Source organism: Pristiophorus japonicus, chromosome 3, assembly GCF_044704955.1.
Source record: "Pristiophorus japonicus isolate sPriJap1 chromosome 3, sPriJap1.hap1, whole genome shotgun sequence".
NCBI classification, from domain to species: Eukaryota; Metazoa; Chordata; class Chondrichthyes; family Pristiophoridae; genus Pristiophorus; species Pristiophorus japonicus.
Window position 1 is genome coordinate 83,912,204 of NC_091979.1, and position 22,086 is coordinate 83,934,289.

The window sequence follows — 22,086 nt, forward strand, 5'->3', positions numbered from 1 at the left end:
GAACTCTGTGACACTCCACTAGTCACTGCCTGCCATTCTGAAAAGGACCCGTTTATCCTGACACTCTGCTTCCTGTCTTCCAACCAGTTCTCTATCCACGTCAATACATTACCCCCAATACCATGTGCTTTAATTTTGCACACTAATCTCTTGTGTGAGACCTTGTCAAATGCCTTTTGAAAGTTCAAATACACCATATTCACTGGTTCTCCATTGTCCACTCTATTAGTTACATCCTCAAAAAATTCTAGAAGACTTGTCAAGCATGATTTCCCTTTCATAAATCCATGCTGACTTGGACCGATCCTGTCAGTTTTCCAAATGTGCTGCTATTTCATCCTTAATAATTGATCCCAACATTTTCCCCACTACTGATGTCAGGCTAACCGGTCTATAATTCCCCAGTTTCTCTCTCCCTCCTTTTTTAAAAAGTGGTGTTACGTTAGAACTGATCCAGAGTTGATAGACTGTTGGAAAATGATCACCAATGCATCCACTATTTCTAGGGCCACTTCCTTAAGTACTCTGGGATGTAGACTATCAGCCCCTGGGGATTTATTGGCCTTCAATCCCATCAATTTCCCTAACACAATTTCCTGACTAATAAGGATTTCCTTCAATTCCTTCTTCTCGCTAGAACTTCAGTCCCCGAGTATTTCCAGAAGGTTATTTGTGTCTTCCTTCGTGAAGACAGAACCAAAGTAATTGTTCAATTGGTCTGCCATTTCTCTGTTCCCATTATAAGTTCACTTGATTCTGACTGCAAGGGACCTACGTTTGTCTTCACTAATCTTTTTCTCTTCACATATCTATAGAAGCTTTTGCAGTCAATTTTTATGTTCCCAGCAAGCTTCCTCTCATACTCTATTTTCCCCCTCCTAATTAAACCCTTTGTCCTCCTCTGCTGAATTCTAAATTTATCCCAGTCCTCAGGTTTGCTGCTTTTTCTGGCCAATTTATATGTCTCTTTCTTGGATTTAACACTATCCCTAATTTCCCTTGTTAGCCACGTTTGAGCCATCTTCCCCGTTTTATTTTTACTCCACACAGGGATGTACAATTGTTGAAGTTCATCCATGCGATCTTTAAATGTCTGCCATTGCCTAAACACCGTCAACCCTTTAAGTATCATTCGCCAGTCTATTCTAGCCAATTCACTTCTCCTCGCGTCGAAGTTACCTTTCCTTAAGTTCAGGACCCTAGTCTTACAATATCATCCATAAGACAAAAATTCTCTACCAACCTTTCCCCACCACACAGTACTATCCCAACGATAATCAAGATCCATGACGAGGCCCTGGACAACGTGGACCATTTACCAAACCTCAGGATTCTACTGTCAACAAGGGCAGACACTGCCTTCAGTGTGCCAGTGCAGCCTTCGTTCTCCTGAGGAAGAGAGTGTTTGAAGACCAGGTTCTCAAACCTGGCACCAAGATCACAGTCTACAGAGCAGTAGTGATACCTGCCCTCCTATATGCTTCAGAGACATGGACTATGTACAGCAGGCATCTCAAAGCACTGGAGAATTACCATCAACGCTGCCTCCGCAAGATCCTGCAAATCCATTGGCAGGATAGGCACACCAACGTCAGTATTCTCGCTCAAACCAACATTCCCAGCATCGAAGCACTGACCACACTCGATCAGCTCCGATGGATGAGCCACATTGTCTGCATCCCTGATACTAGACTCTCAAAACAAGCATTCTACTCAGAGCTCTGACATGGCAAGCGAGTCCTAGGTGGGCAGAGGAAATTCTTCAAGGACACCCTCAAAGTCTCCTTGAAGAAGTGCAACATCCCCACCAGCACTTGGAAACCTCTGGCCCAAGGCCGCTCAAAGTGGAGAAGCATCCGAGAAGGCGCCTCAAGTCTCTTCGCCGAGAGCACGTAGAAGCCAAGCGCAAACAACGGAAGGAACACACGACTTCCCAAGCACCCTTCCCACCTGTCCCTTTTTGTTTTGTTCAGAATAAATCCACAGGACTGTATTGTAAACTCAAACTGTTGTGACCTTGGTCTCTTTATTCAGACTCCAGAGTGGGGAAGCAGCATGGTGAATCACCTTTTATACCTGCTTGCCCCAGGGTGCACAGGTGACTCTTAGGTCTCCCACAGGTGTGCCCCCTAATGGCAAGTCTTACATATTGGTGAGGTTACATACATACATAACATCCCTCGTTATTTGCAAGTTGAGGCGATCTGGCGCCCTGCGTCCCCAGGCCGATCGCCTGGGTTGAAGTCCTGGCATGGTGGGTTCATCCTCGTGGTTGACGGTGAGGTTGATTGTGTTAGTGGGTTGCTGGGGTCCAGCTCCTTTCACAGTGGTTCCTAGTTATCTGTAGTTCGCAGTTTGGTCTGGTCCAAATGCTTTCTGCGTTTGGCCAGTACATGGTTTAACAATCAAACGCTCCATTTTCATCACACACATTCCATTCTCCTCTTTGGCTAATACAGTGCTAGCAACTCATCTGGGGCCCTGAACATGGTCTACATCATTTATTCTGATGTCGCGTGGAGGAACCATGCGATCATAGTACATTCTCTGCTGGGAGTATATGGAAGGCTCGGTTCTGAGTGATTTTGTCTGGTGACTGCGTAGCACTCAGGATAGCCAGGTCTGTAGGGAGTCTACCATGACACGTGTGGTGCTTGGCTTTGTGATTTGGGCTGCCCACTCCGCACTATGGCCTTGAGACTTTCAGTAGTGGCAAGAGGCCTCGTGGTCCACATGGATCCTGGGCCATGGTATGGGGGCCCCGGACCACCAACTGTGTGTAGCTTCCCTGCCTTTCTTTGCAACCCTGCAGGATTGCCCCATAGGGGGCAATCTGATGGGATGAGCCTTTCGTCTTTGCGACGGAGAAACTGCAGCATCCCGTCTAGCAGTTCACCGTTGGCAGGCGGTAACGTGGGATCCTGGCTGGTCCAGGTCCTAAACTGGGGAGCCGTTATGGTTGACCCCTCGCTTTCTAGCACTTCCACGATAACGAATAGGTCTGCAGGCTGCGCCGCTTCCACCCCGGTGGTGGGCAACGGTAGCCAACTGAGAGCATTAGTGCCCATTCTCAGTGCCTGGCCCGTGGCGGATCATGTTACGGTGCACAGACAGTGTTAGACATTCTCGAAACAATACATCGATAATGGTGCCTCTGCTCTCCCAAAACTGTGGGATGGGCAGCTTGTCTGACTCGAGCAAATATTGGGACATTCTTTGGTACGTCTCTTTTGTCCCATGAGCCCAGGCTACTGCCTTGGTTAACTTATTGGATACATGTACAACCGGTTGGGGCTCGCCCGCTACTTTGGCTTGCTGCACAACACACCCGACCCCGTCTGGTAACACATCACTTGCTACAATTACTTTGTTAGAATATGTATACGATCGGTTGGTGTTCGCCTGCTACTTTGGCTTGTTGTAAGGTACCTCCAACCCCATATGATAGTACATCATTGGCTGCGAAAGAACGCTCACATGGGTTACACAGTGCAAACAACTTATTGGAAATTAGTGGGTTCCTGGCCTTCTCAGTGGCCGTCCCTTTAGCTTTGCCCCAAACCCAGTCTTCCTTGCTGGGCAACACATGCCTCTGTTTTGTTGCGGCGACATCCCGTGGTCTGGACACTCTCTCGTCCCGTGGTCTGGACGCACTTTCGTCCGTGTCCGTGATGCCGACTGCCGCGATCTTCCTCCCCAGGGATTTTGCCTCTGGCGTCGGGAAGATGCATTGGGATCATTTTGGCCGGAGTCCCGCTCTGCTTGATCGACCTGGAGCCTCTTCCATCGTCGCGAAGAGGTCGTCGGCTTTGGGTGGTGGGTACCACGCCTGTACTGCTGCTCGGTTGATCTTTACCTCCTCGTGGTCGTGATGAGCGGCCTGTGCCTCGGGGATCTGCAAATGGATCTGCACTTTGATGCCTGGTTCAGCTGAAGGTGGGGCTTTGCTCAGCCTTTGAGCAAGAGAGACATCGTTCGCCAGAGAAGGTACGCAGAGGTCTTCCCAGTTCCATCAAATCTTCCCCATCCATCTTCTACCAAGCTGTGTTGGCCCATCACCTGAAACAATCCATAGTGGTAGATCATGCACCGCTCCCTCATGGGATACTCTTATGTCCACATTACCAATAACTGGTATCAGTTTCTTAGTGTAGGAGCGCAGCTTTGCCTGAATTGGGATCAGCTTGGATCGTTGTGCTCTGTCGCCCCACAGCCTCTCGAATGCCTTCTGGCTCATTACTGATTGACTTGCCCACGTGTCCAGCTCCATGGAGACTGAAGTGCCATTGAATTTAACTTTTAACATTATCGGAGGGCTTTTGGTGGTGAAGGTGTGTATCCCATATATTTCCTCTTCATCCTCAGGTTGAGTTGCCTCTCCTGCTCATTCAGCGTGATCCTCGCTGGATCGGTCGTCCTCTCCTGACTCTGCCACGTGGTGAGTCACAGGTCGTTTGCACATTCGCTGGAGGTGCCCCATTGTTCCACAGCCCTTGCACACAGAGGGCTTGAATCGACATTGATGAGCTCCATGACTGCCCCCGCAGCGCCAACATGGTGCTAATGGATACGCATTCATACCCCACGGCGGACTCTGAGTCACTCTAGGCCTAGGTCTGGGCCCTGCCCTGTACAGATCTGCCTGCTGAAAACATTATTTTGTGCACAGTACTTGCCGGTGAGCTTCGATTCTGTGAAGATATCTGCTCGTGTTATCGCTCGTGGATATGAAGGCTTGAGCTATCATGATAGCCTTGCTCAGATCTAGGAATTCGGTAGACAGCTGTTTGCGAAGAATGACCTCGTGGCCAATTCCAAGCATTAAAAAGTCCCGCAACATTTCCCCCAAAGTTGCTGCAAATTCGCACTGTCCCGTAAGGCGTCTTAGGTCGGCGACAAAACTCGCCATGTTCTAGCCCTCGGAGCGATGGTGCATGTAAAAGCGATACCTGGCCATTAAGATGCTCTCCTTTGGCTTGAGGTGTTCCCGAACCAGTGGACACAGCTCTGTGTAAGTCTTGTCCATTGGTTTGACCGGTGCCAGCAGATTTTTGAAGAGGCCATATTTCGAAGACCCACATACGGTGAGGAGAATCGCCCTGCGCTTGATCACCGTCTCAGCCTTGTCCAGTTCATTGGCCACAAAGTACTGGTCGAGGTACTCAATGAAGGCTTCCCTATCATCGCCCTCAACAAATCTCTCAAGAATATCAACGGCAGCAATTATCACGTGAAAGTTCGTGATCTGTTACTCATCGCCAATTTGTTATGTTCAGAATAAATCCATAGGATTGTATTGTAAGCTCAAACTGTTCTGACCTTGGCCTCTTTATTCAGACGCCAGAGTGCCGAAGCAGCATGGTGAATCACCTTTTATACCTGTTTGCCCCCGGGGTGCACAGGTCACCTTTAGGTCTCCCACAGGTGTGCCCCCTAGTGGCAAGTCTTACATGTTGGTGAGGTTTACATACATACATAACACCTTCAACTGCCATTTGCCCCATCTGTGACAGTGAGACAGTGACTGTAGGGCCTGCATTGGTCTCTTCAATCACCTGCAAACTCATATTAGTGTGGAAGTAAGACATCCTCAACTCCGAGGGATTTCTAAGAAGAGAAGAAGGGCTGCCCAGGGCCCGATGCACCCTTAATCCGTCCCTGCTTCTGAATGTGCTGCTCTATGTTTCTGTCCCTAAAATGTTTCAACATTGAGTTCATTGGGATAATTGAGAGGAAGCAGCATTAAACTAAAGCGGCAACTTGAATTATTTGTACAATATAAAATAAATTATTTGCTGTGACATCAGTCTCCATTGCCTCTACACCATAAGTTGGTCCCCACCTAAATTTCCATTAATAGCAACGCCAGTGGGTTCTTCCAGTCCCTTACCAAAGTTACGGCAGGAGACCATTAAAACGGCTGTGGAATTTTAGCTAAGTGCCACATCCACCTAAAACGTGGCCTAAAAATTGGATAAAAGCAGTAATCACTGCTGCAATCTCACACGCGCACCTGACAACTTGCACACACTGCTAACTATGACACACACATCTGTCAAACACAGTGAACCACACTCACTGACACACTTCCCTCTCTCTCGCAGGACAGGGTGGCACACAATCGTAGGCAACAGCAGCTAACTGGAGGGGGATAGGCTCGCCTCTATATCCTGACACCACTGTGTGCTTGCTCCACCTGCTTCTCTCTGGCAAGAGAGAATGAAATGTATTCACCTCTCCTTGCATACAGAGCCTCACTCATCTCCCTTATACAGGAGTGGACAGCGAACTGGAAGATCTACTCCAGTCTCGAAGGAGCCCAACGCAAAGACGTTCAAGGCCGTGGTCACCATTACAGCCACTGGCCTTGTGAATGTTTAAAAATGTATAGAGACATTGAAGTTGAGAACATGGGAATTGTATAGGGACAGTATAAGCTAACAAAGAATTCATGGAGGAATAGCCATGACATCTCAGACTCGAGACTGCGAAATGTTACAACACTAACACATATTGCAGAAAAACCTCAAGGTCTTATTAAATCATGTTATTAACCTGAAACATTAACAAAAGGTCTTTGTTTAAAATCAGACCATACTTAGGTCGGCTTATGAGTGGACAAAGGGAAAGAGGGATCAAAAGGGATAGGCTGGACTAGGATGTCACTCTAGCCCTATCTTGTTATCCTTTGCCGAAAATGTATAACCGTCGTGCCTTTACAATGTAACGTCACTTTGTCCGTAGGAAATGGATGCTTTCTATCAGAGTTGCATTCCTTCTGTCTGATAAGGTCCCCGATCGGGATTTGCTTTTTAAATAAAAGCTTGCTTTGTTTAAAGCACAAACGGTATTCGTTTCAGTAATTTTGCTGAACCAGATTGAGGTAAAAGAATCCAGAAATCAACATTTGGTGTCAGAAGTGGAATCTCAACGGACGACTGCCGAAAACTTGCGAATTAAGAGCCAGACTAGCCTTGGACGAGACGAGGGGAAAGTGGCCACTGGAGTGAGTATGATTTCAATACTGCTCCAGTTTCCCCCGGTTTCAAAAGTCTGAGGAAAGTTTAGCCACTCGCTGGTTCTCAGGTAGTGTCTGAACGAGATCCAGGACAATCTGGTGAATACCTTTCAAACTTAGAATAGGGATAGAGATAGGGAAATTGCGCGGTGACGCAAACCAAGCAGCGACTTGGAAAGATAGGTTAGAATAGGTAAGTCTTGCGCGGTGACGCAAACCAAGCGGCGACTTGGAAAGATAGGTTAGAATAGGTAAGTCTGCCTGGATTCGAGGCCCAGAGCCTGCCTGGGTTCGAGGCCCAGTGTCTGTGTGGGTTCGAGGCCCAAGTAGATCCGTGCGGCGACACGGAAAGTAGGGATAGTTAGAGCTAGATAGGGATAGATGATCAATCATGGATCCAAAAATTAATAGGAAAGAAAAGAGACTCTTGTGAATGTTTGTTTTAAATGAGAAATGCTTGTGTGATGTGTAAAAAAAAAGCCGGGGAGTTGTGGTTTGTTTTAGCTCCACCCACTTTTTCAAACAGAATGAAAGTTTTTTTTAACCCTTCGTAGTGTTGTCCTGTATGTGGGAAGTTTAAGAGTGTGAACCTTATTGAATTACGTATATTCGGATGATAAGTTACGGAGCCAGGAAATGCACAAAGGATAGGTTTTTTGAGTAAAAAAAAAGATTTGACATGCTCACTTACTTGTCGAAAGAAAACATTCAGAGAAGGCACAGCAAAACAACTGAGATGGATTCAAAAGGATTCAAAAAAAATATTATATTAAATAACACGACCTTGAGGCTGGAACAATTGAGGTAACGAAAAGCAGTCCACAGCCTACGTGCCAGACTTCTCTCTAGTTATGGAAAAGACAAAAACAAAGTAACGTACTAAATAGGTGCTGAAAGAAAAAAAAAATGTTTTGAGATTTTAAATTATGAGAAAAATTCCACTGCAGTCTTAAAAAAAAAAATCACTCCTGTCCAGTTGGCAGAAAAACTCCATTAAATTAGGGCTTTCATTGACAGAAGGAGGACATATTAAAAACCGTAGACATCTTAAAGAAAGAGTGCACGCACGAGAAACGTACTCAGAGTTCTACTGGGACCTCTGAGAAATGTATCGATAGACTACGTAGTTAAAATGGTTGGCTTTGCATTGACCGAGGCTGATGACGAAATTGAATTTCAGTAAACAAATGTGTGGTCTCGTTTTAAATCAATTAAAAAAAAATGCTGCCTTTCCTGATGAAAAGATTTTTTTCAGATGGTTACGTGAAGTCACTTAATGACATCAGGTCTTCTTACAAACCTGTAAAGGAGTTAACCCTTTCCATTGAAAGCCGTTTCATACTGAACATTATCAATTTGGATTTCTTAATAGAAAAAAGACTCACCTAACAGGAATGGTGCGATAGTCAGAATAAAAATAAAAACAGAACTAGCTTATGTAATAATACTTGCCTGATACAATAAAGAAATAGATACTCAAACAAAACAAATTGAAGAGTTAAAAGGCTAAGATAAATAAGCTGAAAGGGATCCACAAACCCAACTTAACCCTGACCTCCGATTTCACGGAGTGACCTCGACATGCATGGATATAATGCAGAATCAAGGGACCTGTGGGCCCTGGTATAGAAAACCCTGAGCCCAACTGAGCATGCCCGATTTCTAACTCACCTAGGACGTGCTACTCATGATGCATTGGTGGTTGCTCACCCTAACGATGTCCAGGATCGCCTAAACGCTATCTTTAATGCTCTCACCACGACCCTTCAGAAGCCCATCAGTATGGAGCCGCCTCGGGTGGAAGGACCAAAACCTGACCCAAAGGGATACCAGATGGAACCGCAGTATTGCGTGCAGGGTTGGGTGGATAAACGGGGATACGGTTATATCAAACACCCAAATGGCCCGGGCCCTGCTAATTACGGACCACCCTACTGTCCCCAGCCTGGTATGGGAAGAGGTCGGGGCTGGGAAAGACGAGATGGATGCTTTATTTGTGGGCAAGAAGGACATTGGAATAGAAATTGTCCCTCCCGTCAGCACGAAAAAGGAAGAGGAGGAAGAGGAGGGGGGCAAGGGGGAGAGGACGTGGATCTTACACTAACTTCTCCCAGAACAACCCCTATGGCCAACCGTCCTCCGATTCGTATTGACTACGTAGCTTGATTATGCAGGGACCCTCCCCGGATGACGAACCGATGATATTGTTAAAAATTCGGAATGAGTGGCAACCCTTCTTGATAGATACGGGAGCCTTCATGTCTTCTGTACAATCAAAGCTTAAACTCCCCGCCTTCACTGAAACACAGGGACTGTCAGGATTCCTGGGACAAGTCTCTACATTCCCGGTGTCAGAACCAGTTAAAATGGGTTACCAGGAAGAATCGGTGGAACATCGATTTGTTATCACAACCAATCTGGACTGTAACTTGATGGCTAGAGACCTCCTCTGCAAATTCCAGTTGCATTTGGAGTGTGGAGATGATGGGATTATTGTAAAACAAGGAACCCTTAAGTGGCAGTATTATACCACTAGAACCCCTCAGTGGTGGTCTCTGGACCTGCTGCAGGCACCCTATCACGTGACCCTAGCATACGATCCCAGTGGAAAGAATCAGGACCTGCAGAACTTTTATCAGGATCACGAAGGGGAAGTGAAGGAAATTCTATTAAGGGCTAGAGTGACTGGACCGGAAGGGAAGGCAGGTTTTGTGGAAATGGACAGCCCCCAACGGTGGCACCACATATTACTCGAAGTATTACCTCCCCACCACGCTAAAGATTTGGAAGTTATGGTGCGCCAGGCTATAGACGAGGCTGACCCTACCAGCCGGGATGTGCAAATTGTAAAACATGGCCGAACAGTCCAATTCCACGGGGACCTCGAGAAGGTCTTAACGACTCTGCAGCATCATACTGGCTCTGGCATACCTGACTATGTGGATCCTCATGTGTGGGCAGAGGACCCCTCCCAAGTGGGTTATACTCCCATTGATCCGATTGAGATCCCAGTGCAGGGCAATGTGGACTGGCCCTCTATCCGACAGAACCCACTGAAATCACAGGCAATCCTAAACTGACCTTTCGGCACTGTACTGCAATTAATCCGGCCTGTTTTCTTACTGAGCCACCCCAAGATGAGGAAGAACCCAGTCATGATTGTTTATCTTTAATTTAAGAGGCCACATCAGTCAGGGAAGATTTTGTTGATGTACCAATTGAAGATCCAGACTGTATTATGTACGTTGACGGAAGTTCTTCTATTAATCCAGAAGGTACACGAATCTCAGGATACACCATAGTAAACCAGGAGAATCAGGTCTTGGAATCTGCCGCTTTTGAAACCGCCTATTCTGCCCAACAAGCTGAACTATTCGCCCTCACCCGAGCCTGTATCTTGGCCAAAGACCTCAAAGTCAATATCTATACCGACTCTAGGTATGCCTTTGGGGTGGCCCATGATCTGATTTGTTGCAAGCCCTCATGCTCCCCAAGCACATTGCCGTTGTTAAATGTACCGCCCACACCACCGGAAAATCCCCGGTTGATATAGGGAACCACTGTGCTGACAAAGAGGCTAAACAGGCCTCTCGTGACCAACAGATGGTAGTGCCCAAAATGATGAGTCAGACTAAAAATCCTGCGAAGGATAAGTTAGCCTCGGAAAAACCAATGCCAACCATCCAAGATGTTATAAAAGCACAGGAGGACGCTCCTGAAAAAGATAAACTGTTGTGGAAATATTATTATGGATGTACTTATGACAATGTTTCTAAACTCTGGACCACTCCCGCGGAACAGACTTGCATGTCTGACGAGTTGGCTCTATGGGTTATTGAATGTATGCATTTTGCTACTCATTGTGGAGCCAGGACCACGAGTGACACATTTTTGGCTACTTGGTGGCACCCTAGACTCCAGGCACTCGCCCAGAACATCAGTAGTCGTTGCCTGGTTTGCCAGCAACATAATCCAGGGAAGGGAGTCCCCTGTGATTGGGGTAAAACGCCCCTACCCGAAGGTCCCTTTGAGACATTTCAGTTGGACTACATTGAGTTGCAAAAAGTTCAGTGTTACAAATATGTGTTAGTAATAGTAGATGTGTTTAGCAGATGGATTGAAGCCTACCCTACCCTGGACAATAAGGCTCAAACTGTTGTTAAGGTGTTAATGAGGGAAATTGTTCCTAGATATGGTATCTCATCTCGACTGATGACCACCTATGTTCTTTCTCTAACTCAGGCTCTGCGACTAGCTCACAACCAGGTTCGAGAGGCTCACCTCGACCTCCCAGTTTTACCCGAATTGTCCCTCGTGGTACCTGGGAAGTATGTCCTGATTAAGAAATGGATTCGGAAGGGATTAGAGCCACGATAGGAGGGGCCTTTTCAGGTGTTACACACTACCCCCACTGCAGCCAAGGTTGAGGGGAAAACTGCCTGGGTTCACCTGCACCACTGCAAGCTCACCACCCTCTAATGAACCTATTTTACTGGTTATTCTAACTCCTGTTTCTGTTCCAGACTTCCTCTTCTCCATAGCTGAACAAGGCCGTTGGCATCCTAATTGGAACATGGACCAGTTTGAACTTTTACCCGTAGTGATAGGCAGCCTGCTACACCGATGGTGACCTGAGAAGAGAGACGGGAAAACTGAACTCTTTTAATCAGCAAAATAATTGGACTATTTATCTGAATCCTGAGCCATAAGATGAAACTGTGTCTGTATGCCACAGTCTGTATAATAGTGTTGATATATGACAGTTTCGGCGCATGGGAGGGGAGACAGAGACGAGAGCTTCATGTAAACACCTTTTTGTACATGTCTTATGTTTATGCGCAAAATGGGAACTTTTCTAGATGTTGGGTGTGTTCACATTCCCTATACATTCCCTATACATTCCAAAGGGGGAATTCCTTTGCGCCCCGTTCCACTGACCCAAACTGAGACTGTCAGATGGATTCAGAGCCAAACTATCACGAGAGGAGGGGGGGGCCAATACAAATATGAGAGAGGAAAGGCGGGTCAAAAGAGGGATCATGGAGATCAGGAGGAGTATCATACCATTACCACATGAATGACCACGGGGAGGTCACCAAGTGGGAGAGTGCTGGAGACCCCATTAGTCAGACGTTCCAGGGATGGTAACAACCAATCTACGACCGTGGAAAGGAACCCCCATTCATAGCCCTGACCAATACCTCAGGGATTGGGAGGCCAACCGGGGACATATGTCTAACCCGAAATGACACCAGTAACAAGGGACATATCGTAGGGTACAGCAATTGCCCACACAGTCTCAACATCACCACAGGTGCACGAGTCACCATCCACTCTCACGATCCGAATCCTTGGTTGCCTAGGCGATGGACAGGGTTCTGCTATCTGGGATATGTGGTGCCATTTGTGCGGCAAGTACGTACCCTGGCGGAAGCACATGCCTCCAGCCGATACAAGCGAGCCATCACCCCCACCGACAAGTTCTTTGGGGTCTTAATGTTTCCAATCGGGATAAGACGTCTCATGGACGAAGTACAGAACCTAGAGACGATATTGGAACAGATAGCTAACAATACTGCTGAAGCTCTGGAGGGCATCACAGCTGAAATGGTAGCAATAAGGACCGTAACATTACAAAACCGAATGGCCCTCGATTACCTGTTAGCTGAGAAAGGGGGAACGTGTGCCCTGATAGGATCTGAATGTTGCACTTACATTCCTGATAGTTCAGAAAACATAACCAATCTCGTTGATCACATAAGAAGGGAGGTGAAGAAGTTATCCACACCAGCAGAAGGATCTAGCTGGTTTGATTGGCTATCAGATGGATCTTGGAGATCCTATCTAATTGTTGGTTGCCTTAACCTTTGTTGTAAAGTAATGATGGCAAGGTTAGCAAACCCTCTTGTGGTCAAGGGCTCCCGAGTTATGATCCAACGAACTAAAGAACTACTCGACACTAACAACAATATGATTCAGGAAATAGAGTGTGAACGGATAAATGCGATACTCCTAGAATGATCCTAAGTGTTATCATGGAATGATAAAAGGGGGGAATGTGAATGTTTAAAAATGTATAGAGACATTGAAGTTGAGAACGTGGGAATTGTATAGGGACAGTATAAGCTAACAAAGAATTCATGGAGGAATAGCCATGACATCTCAGACTCGAGACTGCGAAATGTTACAACACTAACACATATTGAAACAAAACCCACAGCTTGCAGAAAAACCTCAAGGTCTTATTAAATCATGTTATTAACCTGAAACATTAACAGAAGGTCTTTGTTTAAAATCAGACCATATTTAGGTCGGCTTATGAGTGGACAAAGGGAAAGAGGGATCAAAAGGGATAGGCTGGACTAGGATGTCACTCTAGCCCTATCTTGTTATCTTTTGCCGAAAATGTATAACCGTCGTGCCTTTACAATGTAACGTCACTTTGTCCGTAGGAAGTGGGTGCGTTCTATCAGAGTTGCATTCCTTCTGTCTGATAAGGTCCCCGATCGGGATTTGCTTTTTAAATAAAAGCTTGCTTTGTTTAAAGCACAAACGGTATTCGTTTCAGTAATTTTGCTGAACCAGATTGAGGTAAAAGAATCCAGAAATCAACAGCCTTGCCATCCTCGCCTTGGACCGAGGCTGCAGGTCTGTCAGCAGTAGGTGGAAGACTTCTGTAAGCACCTCCTTAGTAAAATGGAGACATTGCATGCACTGTTCATCGCTGAGGTTGAGGTAAAAGAATTGCTCCCTGAAGTCCCTGGGTGGATATGACCTCCTGCTGAGAGCCCTTCTCCCCGTCCTCCTCCTACCTCTTCTAGCTACTTGTCCTGCTATGTGTCACTTCTGCTTATTCTCTGGGTCATGCTGCAGGCCAAGGGGGATACAAACTACTGCACCATGTCTGGGAGTAACTGGCCTCTTTGTGTTGTATATGCTGAAATGATTGTCCAGACCCATGTTGATGGGTAGCTACCCCTGGGTGATTTTGTGATGTTAATGTCTCTTGTGGGGGAAGGATTTTCGAATACTCATTCTTCCAGACAGGTTAACTTAGTCCTCATACCCAGGTAGCTTCACTTAATTAGACTGTCTCTTGCTAGTTCCATAGGTCTGTCCACAGCCTTGAGTTTGTCTTTTAAAATCCAAAATTCTATTAAAGTTCGTAGTTTCTTCCATCAGCACTTTAGAGTTCCAAACTCTTCGGTAGATACTCCCAAATTAAATTTCCTTTCGAATGAGCCTAAACACAGGGGGGGGTTTCTTGTGAATTTTGCATCCTTTCACTGCACAAGATAAAAGTTCACAGGGTTGGGGGTAATATATTAGCATGGATAGAGGATTGGCTAACGAACAGAAAACAGAGAGTCGGGATAAATGGTTCATTCTCAGGTTGGCAATCAGTAACTAGTGGGGTGCCGCTGGGATCCTAACTATTTACAATCTATATTAACGACTTGGAAGAAGGGACTGAGTGTAACATAGCCAGGTTTGCTGACGATACAAAGATGGGAGGAAAAGCAATGTGTGAGGAGGACACAGAAAATCTGCAAAAGGACATAGACAGGCTAAATGAGTGGGCAAAAATTTGGCAGATGGAGTATAATGTCGGAAAGTGTGAGGTCATGCACTTTGGCAGAAAAAAATCCAAGAGCAAGTTATTATTTAAATGGAGAAAAATTTCAAAGTGCTACAGTACAGCGGGATCTGGGGGTACTTGTGCATGAAACATAAAAGGATAGTATGCAGGTACAGCAAGTGATCAGGAAGGCCAATGGAATCTTGGCCTTTATTGCAAAGGGGATGGAGTATAAAAGCAGGGAAGTCTTGCTACAGTTATACAGGGTATTGGTGAGGCCACACCTGGAATACTGGGTGCAGGTTTGGTTTCCATATTTACGAAAGGATATACTTGCTTTGGAGGCAGTTCAGAAAAGGTTTACTAGGTTGATTCCGGAGATGAGGGGGTTGACCTATGAGGAAAGGTTGAGTATGTTGGGCATCTGCTCATTGGAATTCAGAAGATTGAGAGGTGATCTTATCGAAACGTATAAGATTATGAGGGGGCTTGACAAGGTGGATGCAGAGAAAATGTTTCCACTGATGGGGGAGACTCGAACTAGAAGGCATAATCTCAGAATAAGGGGCCGCCCATTTAAAACTGAGACAAAGAGAAATTTATTTTCTCAGAGGGTTGTAAATCTGTGGAATTCGGTGCCTCAGAGAGCTGTGGAAGCTAGGAGATTGAATAAGTTTAAGGCAGAGATGGACAGTTTCTTAACTGATAATGGAATAAGGGGTTATGGGGAGCGGGCAGGGATGTGGACCTGAGTCCATGATCGAATCAGCCAAGATCGTATAAAATGGCGGAGCAGGCTCGAGGGGGGTACATGGCCTACTCCTGCTCCTATTTCTTATGTTCTTATGTAACCTGATGATCTCTTTAAAAAAACACTGGTGTGGGGTTCTTCCTGCTGCTCAACGCATGTTCAGCTGTGTGAGGTTACGAGAGGGTGTTAGCTCCAGTGTTGAGGTTGAAATTGGCACTACTGGTGTCAAATCAGTGTTACATTCTGATTGACATCACGATCTTCCTACTCTGCATCTTTACGGCGCACGCTCCCAGCACCAACACTAACGCCCTCACCAAAATGGTGGCTAGCACGGCCCACACCTGAACTGTGTGTGCGGTGCTCAGACACCATTTTTTAGCCAATTTGCCACCTGGAGCGTGGCCTCTATTCAACCAAATTTTTCAATCAATGCTATCCGCAGTTGCACACTGCTATGGCATGAGAGATGAGGCAAACCAGCCTTTACAAGTTTGCATATAGGCTTCACCTTTGGGTCCAGGCTTGGCACACAGCCTGGACTCCCGAAGAGGAAAATATTTTTAATAAAATAAAATGCTGGCTTGTTCCCTTGCTTGGGGATCAATTGGAGCGATGGCAGAGTTGGGAGTTGCTTGGGAATCCTGTACCACCTCGCACGACAAGCAGCTGGGAATCCAGGTCCCTGGATGCTAATGATGCGCCAAAGAGGAACTTGCACCCCACCTGCCCATGCAAATGAGGTGCCCTTCCACTGACCCCGCCAATTCAAACAGAGGTCAGTGCTGGTGTGATCCTGATGCAACTGCTGAGATTGCAGCTTGTGGAAATTCACGGTCATTAATTAGTATAATTCTCCAAACCTAAAACCAGGGCAATCTTATGGGAGATCAGCTAATTTCATTTAAAAATCTTTTGTATTTCCCCAAAGCAGGCACTGGAAACTGTGCAATGGACCAACCTAAACTATTAGCTATTAAGGGGTTTTCCTTTAGTCTGTGACCCAGAGCTACAATTTAATGGTATATATTTAATGCATTGAACATGAGCTCATCTAATGGAAAATTCTCCTCGCTGTTAGGTAACCCAATTTTTTTTTTGTTACTGCGTTGCATTTAATCAAACAGATGGCAAAAAGTACCTTATGCACTCCATAACAGTTAACTTTATTTTGTGTGCAATCTGTCTGGGAGTCTGACCTTCAGTTTCTTGACTTGCATATAGTGGCATCTGGCTTAAAGCTTTATGTGGAATAATTTTAATATTAGTGTGAACAAGGGGTAAAACTAGATTGCTATCAATGCTTCAAAATGTGTGGAGCCATTAACATTTAATAAGTCCTGGATGTGATTAATTTTCAAGCACTCCAAGCTTTATGGAGAATTCAAGCAAGGATAATTTCAGGTTTTTACTCATCAGATATTGCAAGTCAGCAATGTGTCGTGGAATAACATCCCACTTGACTGCAGAAGTTTTCCCTCTTCCGTGCTAAGACACACGTCTGCCCACATGAACAGCACGTAATCCCATCACTCATATATGCCAAGAGATCAGAAATCAGTTTAAATATAAAAACAGCTTCATTTGATAGGACAGATTGTTTATATTAAATGATTTGGTTCAGAGGGTAACTGAGAAATGTGCTCCACTGGGTAATGCAGTGATACACTGCGCATATTAATTATGGATCTTTTATACAGTCAAGAAGTCTATGTTGTTCAACATCTACAAGCAAACTACCGGGTTACCAGAACCTTCTAACTTTATGTCGACTGTACAAGATCCTCAGAACATCTTTTCAGTTTATTTTCCACTGTTTCCAGCTAAGTCAAAATGTTGTCACTAAGATTATATGGGGTTGCAGTGATTGGAGACTGGTTAAACTTGATATTCAAATGATAAGATCTGTGAACTGTTTGAGTTATTTTATTGAGTAACATTTGAGTCAATTGAAACCTGCGACTGAATAGCATAGAATAATTCAACGGGCTTTGAGCTATTACAGTTTCACTTCGTTTAAATGAATTTTAATACTTTTTTTCATCACTCTGGCAGGATTTTATTTGGCCTTCAACTATATTGGTGGGTCCAAGAAACACAATATTACTCAAATCTGTCAGCACCACAACTTAAACAGTTTCCAATAACTTGTGAAACAGGATGAGGTTAAGATATGTCAAGGAAAGTCCTGGATTGTTTTCAAACATTTGAATGGCACTTTTTATTTATCCCTTCCTTATAAGCATTGGTTGCAATTTGGGACTAAATAATTTCAGTAGAAATAGCCAGTGACTCCTTACACATGTAATGAATTAGTTGTCCCATAGTACTTTCTTTTCAATTGAAATGTAATATTGCAGAGATTGTAAGAATTGACAGAGGACAGAACGACCCTTCAACGAGAAAAATCAAGATTGAATTTCGGTAAAAGAAAGTGTTCCTTTGCCATGTTTCCCTTCAGTGAAAATGATACATTTACATGGATGAGGTTGAAGGATTTCATTGTGTTGCAGAACATTTTGTCAAATAGACTGAGAATATGAAGCACAGATAATAAACCATGCTTTTAAGAAGAATGTTTTTAACATTGAGACTGATTTAATTTTTTCAACAACTGCCATTTTAAGAGCAACAGGAATAAATATTCTATTAGGAATGTCAATATATCATATTTAACAATAAATATTCCAGTAGAGCTAGAAGTTAACCATAATAAAAGTGGATGGCAAAGACAACCCATGTGTCATACTGACAGTGTGTGTTATGTTCAGAATAATTCCACAAGACTGTGTTGTAAGCTCAAATCATTGTGACCTTAGAAACATAGAAACATAGAAAATAGGTGCTGGAGTAGGCCATTCAGCCCTTCGAGCCTGCACCACCATTCAATGTGATCATGGCTGATCATTCACCACAGTACCCCTTTCCCGCTTTCTCTCCATACCCCTTGATCCCTTTAGCCGTAAGGACCATATCTAATTCCCTCTTGAATATATCCACGACTCTCTGCAGCAGGGAATTCCACAGGTTAACAACTCTCTGAGGTGGCCGTGATTTTGAGGCCCCCATCTCATCGCGTTGGCGAGCTGTGGAGATACAAATGGAAATCCCGGAGCAGTTCATCTGATTAAGGTTGGCTAATATATCGGGCCACCACGGCTCTCAGCAAGATAAATGTGGATGGGTTGCGGGGGCGGGGGGCGGGGGGGGGGGGGGGGTGGGGATGAGTGGGGGCGAGGGGAGGGATGGCGGGGGAGTTGCAATCGCATAGAGGGGAGGCCCCGGAGAAACACCATCCCAAAAACTTACCTATGCTGAGGCTTTTCGGCTCTATCACCCATGGAACTGATGCACGCTAGTGCTACCAGCCCCATTTTGTGACGGTTTCCGCCACGTTAGCAACAGGCAAAACAAGTTCAAATTGACCCTATTTGACTTTTTTAAAGTGCCATGAGACATATTCCTGCACTTGACAAGTACTACAGAAAGTAAGGGTAGAGGTTTATGGATTTATTGCACAAAAAGTATTTGAAAAGACAGGAAAAATTGGGTGCTAATCTACTGCTCCCAATCTATGTCTGAATAATACTGACCCTGGATTTTCTGTATGGCTCTTCAGGTAGCTGCAGATGACTGTGCCATGCAAATAAAGGTCAGATGGCTCTGCACACAGATTTCCTCGAATAGAGCGATGTATAGATCAGATACAGATTAACCCCATAAAACTTGACCCTACTGTTTCCAGAGCTGCTATGTAGGCTCTTTACTTACTTTGGTGCCAGAATGCCACAAAATCAAAAATTGTACAGCAGCTTCTGGGAAATCATAATGTGGGAACATGACTTAATATTCATATTTTGACCACAAGCTGTTCTCTCCCATTATCAGCAACACCATAGAGAAAAAATCTATGCATGACCATCATTACTTGTACAATTATGGTAATATAGTAACTCAGAACAGTTTAAGTTGTTATTACCAACATCACACCTCCAACATGGTGTGTAGACTGTGAATCTGCTGTTTTTTTCTAATTATTGTACACTCATTGCCCCTGGAGCTCCTCCTGCAGTAGCCCTTTTGATGATAACACTATAGAAACATAGAAAATAGGTGCAGGAGCAGGCCATTCAGCCCTTCTAGCCTGCACCGCCATTCAATGAGTTCATGGCTGAACATGAAACTTCAGTACCCCCTTCCTGCTTTCTCGCCATAACCCTTGATCCCCCGAGTAGTAAGGACTTCATCTAACTCCCTTTTGAATATATTTAGTGAATTGGCCTCAACTACTTTCTGTGGTAGAGAATTCCACAGGTTCACCACTCTCTGGGTGAAGAAGTTTCTCCTCATCTCGGTCCTAAATGGCTTACCCCTTATCCTCAGACTGTGACCCCTGGTTCTGGACTTCCCCAACATTGGGAACATTCTTTCTGCATCTAACCTGTCTAAACCCGTCAGAATTTTAAACGTTTCTATGAGGTCCCCTCTCATTCTTCTGAACTCCAGTGAATACAAGCCCAATTGATCCAATCTTTCTTGATAGGTCAGTCCCGCCATCCCGGGAATCAGTCTGGTGAACCTTCGCTGCACTCCCTCAATAGCAAGAATGTCCTTCCTCAAGTTAGGAGACCAAAACTGTACACAATACTCCAGGTGTGGCCTCACCAAGGCCCTGTACAACTGTAGCAACACCTCCCTGCCCCTGTATTCAAATCCCCTCGCTATGAAGGCCAACATGCCATTCGCTTTCTTAACCGCCTGCTGTACCTGCATGCCAACCTTCAATGACTGATGTACCATGACACCCAGGTCTCGTTGCACCTTCCCTTTTCCTAATCTGTCACCATTCAGATAATAGTCTGTCTCTCTGTTTTTACCACCAAAGTGGATAACCTCACATTTATCCACATTATACTTCATCTGCCATGCATTTGCCCACTCACCTAACCTATCCAAGTCACTCTGCAGCCTAATAGCATCCTCCTCGCAGCTCACACTGCCACCCAACTTAGTATCATCCGCAAATTTGGAGATACTGCATTTAATCCCCTCGTCTAAATCATTAATGTACAATGTAAACAGCTGGGGCCCCAGCACAGAACCTTGCGGCACTCCACTAGTCACTGCCTGCCATTCTGAAAAGTACCCGTTTACTCCTACTCTTTGCTTCCTGTCTGACAACCAGTTCTCAATCCACGTCAGCACACTACCCCCAACCCCATGTGCTTTAACTTTGCACATTAATCTCTTGTGTGGGACCTTGTCGAAAGCCTTCTGAAAGTCCAAATATACCACATCAACTGGTTCTCCTTTGTCCACTTTACTGGAAACATCCTCAAAAAATTCCAGAAGATTTGTCAAGCATGATTTCCCTTTCACAAATCCATGCTGACTTGGACCTATCATGTCACCATTTTCCAGATGCACTGCTATGACATCCTTAATAATTGATTCCATCATTTTACCCACTACTGAGGTCAGGCTGACCGGTCTATAATTCCCTGTTTTCTCTCTCCCTCCTTTTTTAAAAAGTGGGGTTACATTGGCTACCCTCCACTCCATAGGAACTGATCCAGAGTCAATGGAATGTTGGAAAATGACTGTCAATGCATCCGCTATTTCCAAGGCCACCTCCTTAAGTACTCTAGGATGCAGGCCATCAGGCCCTGGGGATTTATCTGCCTTCAATCCCATCAATTTCCCCAACACAATTTCCCGACTAATAAAGATTTCCCTCAGTTCCTCTTCCTTACTAGACCCTCTGACCCCTTTTATATCCGGAAGGTTGTTTGTATCCTCCTTAGTGAATACCGAACCAAAGTACTTGTTCAATTGATCCGCCATTTCTTTGTTCCCCGTTATGACTTCCCCTGATTCTGACTGCAGGGGACCTACGTTTGTCTTCACCAACCTTTTTCTCTTTACATACCTATAGAAACTTTTGCAATCCGCCTTAATGTTCCCTGCAAGCTTCTTCTCGTACTCCATTTTCCCTGTCCTAATCAAACCCTTTGTCCTCCTCTGCTGAGTTCTAAATTTCTCCCAGTCCCCAGGTTCGCTGCTATTTCTGCTATCTCTTTAATATAACTCCAAAGTGAGGCAGCAGCGTGATGGACTGTCTTTTATACCTGCTTGCTCCAGGGTACACAGGTGACCCATAGGTCTCCCACAGGTGTGCCCCCTAGTGGCAAGTCTTACACATAGGTGAGGTTCACATACATAACACTGTGCATCCTGTAATTTGTATGGGGTAAAAGCAGCTGTCTGTGAAATTACTGCTCAGTCACAAAGACTGGTCATTTGAAAGTGAAGTGAAGCCTTTTATATGCCAAAGCAGGTGGACTATATTTTCAAGGAGTCAGGATATGGGGACACCCCATTCACTAACAAAATGTTACACACATCAAGGCTGCAGTCAGAAGACTGCTAGGGGTAAATTTTCCACTGGGAGCACAACGGTGGTCCATCAGTGCATCTTGCATCACAGGTGCAGAGAGGGGACTTCCTATTATTTTCCAAAATGCTTTCCTTTAAATAGTTATACAGTGCCACCAGCCACTGATTGGGCTATGCACTGGGTGCATGGAGGCCAAGGAGGCATGATCTCCAGGACAGCAGCATAAAAAAAACAACTGCTGCACCTGAAAAGGGGTACATCCTGTGTTGGTAAAGTTCACCGCTTACCAATCATTTTTTGACAATGTTCCAGGAGATTGCTAAGATCCAGGGAAAAATTAG

The 22,086-nt window shown here is 45.1% G+C and overlaps 1 pseudogene; it reads left to right on the top strand.

Moving 5' to 3' along the window:
- Positions 1-17,031: 17,031 nt before the first annotated feature.
- Positions 17,032-17,512, top strand: LOC139257665 (glucose-6-phosphatase 2-like; annotated as a pseudogene).
- Positions 17,513-22,086: the final 4,574 nt, after the last annotated feature.